Raw genomic sequence first — 2,776 nt, forward strand, 5'->3', positions numbered from 1 at the left:
GACTGGACATTTTGCTTTAAATATTTTGCTAAAACGCAAAACAAAAATATAATTAACATTGTGAAAAATATAGAGCCTGCAAAAAATATGTTAAAAAACATATAGAAGAACGTTGAAAGGAAATGAGAAGAAAAACCTTATGAATGGAATTAAAAATCGACTGTATGAAGGATGTGGTTGAAGGACCCGAAGAATTTTATAGTTGATGTGACAGTAAAAATGACCGAAAGGAGATATTTGAAGTAACATTAATCATAGAGAATAACTATAAAATGTTCAAAAATAGTTTTACCTTAATTTCTTATATCAAAAGAGAAGCAGAAACTAAAATAAAACAAATTTTTGGTTTGATGGGTTACTCTATTTCTTAATTCTTAATAGTACAACTTCTTGTAGGATTTGAAAAGCTAAAACGAGAAGATTTTTGAAGACAAGGATACCAAGATCAAAGACATAATTGGAGACTTAAACTCTCTCGGCTTCTTATGGTTTAAACATAGATCCAAATGTAAATCGATACGATGGTTAAAACTGGTGTAAGCTTGATCTTAGGTGATTTTTGTTTTTGGGGTCCTCTCCGAGTTGTGAAGAGGGGTTCGGTTGTTTCGACTGATTTGTTTATAAAAGTTTATAGTTTGAAAGAAACAAATTCTTAATAGTTATGAATATAATGTATCCTCCCATGTGTATTTAGACACCATAAGAAACCTTTTTGTTCTTATTATTTTTGTGGATCCAAATGTAAACTAAATGTCTCCTACTAGTTTCTATTTGAAAACACAAACACACACACATGTATACATATAATAATACAAAAGTTCTGTACAATGTACAAGCATGGAAAGCACACTGAAGCAGCTGACACTTGTACTTTAGACAAATATAGATAGCATGGTTAAGTGGGAGTATACCCATTGGAAGTCATTAAAAGCATCAGCACTCTTTTTCTTCATGAACACAGCTTCATTTGCATCTGTTGGGACAATCACTGATTGAAGCCAGATGTTGACTCTTCAAAACTTTAATTTAATTTATTTCTTTCTTCACATATTTGTAAAAATTAGGTTAATTAATGACTTAATAAATGCCTGGTTCTTATGTTCATTTCAACTCTTGTTCCTCTTTATCTTTTCCTAACACCATTTTAGGGTTTTTCGCTCATGAAACCAACCGAAACAAACCAAACCGAACGATAAACATCTCGAGTTTCATTAGCTTGGAGTTTGATTCATAATTCATTTACCGATTTTTTCGGGTTATATAGGGTAACCGAAAATATACATTAGCTTGGAGTTTGAAATTTTTTTTTAAAAAAAATCATATTTATAGTTCTAAATTAAGTAAATTGTAACATAATGTGAGAAAAAGTTTAAAACCATGAAACTTTTTTTGCTCTGCAAAATTATGAGCCGAACGAATTCGGATATCAAAAACTGATCCAAATTCATTTGGCTCCATCTGTGTATCTTCAAACCTCAATAGTTTGAGAAACATGTTTTTTTTTAATCTAATCATGATAAAGATGGATATAAGTTATTTAACCTAATTTTCTTTACAACTTGAAATCACACACATGATAAAAATAATATCTTTGTTAGATTTCATGACTTATAATTAAGATACATGAACTAAGCATAAAAAATGAAATGGTAGTAGTTCTATAAAATATTAAAAATACCTCTAAATAAAACTTTAACATAATGTCACAGACGCAAGTCTAGACTAACTTGATCTTGAACCGGCTTCAAATCGAATATATAACTCGTGTTTGTCCCGATTCTCGTTGCACGCAACCCCTCTTTCGAAGATATCACTACGGGCAACGTGTTAATCACCTGGCCATCACGGTTATATATTGTGTTTTGGGCATTATTAGGGTATCTCCATAACCCTAATGGACTCTCATTGATAGGTGTTTGATGAGAAGTGTAAATATTATTATTATTGTTATTATTATTATTATTAATATTATTAATATTATTGTTTGCATAGAACCTATGATGGTAGTTGGTGTTTGTGTGGTGGTAATAGGGTGGTGGGGTGGTGGTGAACCGGTGGTAGTTCATAAGACCATACATTTGCGCCTCCGTAAAGCCACCGTTGACCATGGTTGACTGAAGATGAGCTCTTTTTTGCATGTTGTCTTTCTCTTTTGTGTGCATTTTGGTGTCCACCCAAAGCTTGTGAAGTAGGGAAGTTTCGGCAACAATAATGACACTCGAATTTTCGACTACTTTCGTTACTTTCTTTAAATTCTTCGCGGTTGGTTACTGCGTTGCTGTTGCTGTTGTCGTTGTTGTCGTTTGTGTCAAATTCGTCGCAACCAACGAAGTCTTTTCCGAAGAGGCGAATGCTTTTTTCTTTGATGGATGAGGGGCGGATGAAGGGGAGTTGAGAGAAAGATTGGACGTTCATGAAATCATGAGTTTGTTGGTCGGAATTTTCCATCGGAGAGCGGTAGCCGACGGCGGTTTAAGGGCGGAGGAAGAGGAGGATGAAGAAGGTGGATTGTAATTAAGTTACATGTTGGGTGAGGTAGGGTACCTTAAAGAAGAAACATGTTGTAGAAAATAATCTTTCAATGAAAATGTTTGTGTTGTGTTTTGAAAATACTTATTATTATTTAAAGTAAAAATAATAGTGATGAAAATATATTTATAATATAAATAAAATAAGTTTAAACATTATATAGTTATAGTCGGTAGCGAAGCTTTGACGAAACAACGAGGAGGGATGAAAATAAGTACACAGATTTTCATAAGTGGAGTTACGGAGG

General features: G+C 32.9%; 1 pseudogene; it reads right to left on the minus strand.

Annotated features, from left to right (window-relative positions):
• Nucleotides 1-1,696: 1,696 nt before the first annotated feature.
• LOC143573010 (zinc finger protein GIS2-like) lies at nucleotides 1,697-2,469 on the minus strand (annotated as a pseudogene).
• Between the last annotated feature and the right edge of the window lie 307 nt (nucleotides 2,470-2,776).

Source organism: Bidens hawaiensis, unplaced genomic scaffold (genome assembly GCF_021521415.1).
Source record: "Bidens hawaiensis isolate Kalapana, Puna unplaced genomic scaffold, B.hawaiensis_p1.1 tig00026186_1, whole genome shotgun sequence".
In the NCBI taxonomy this organism is placed as follows: domain Eukaryota; kingdom Viridiplantae; phylum Streptophyta; class Magnoliopsida; order Asterales; family Asteraceae; genus Bidens; species Bidens hawaiensis.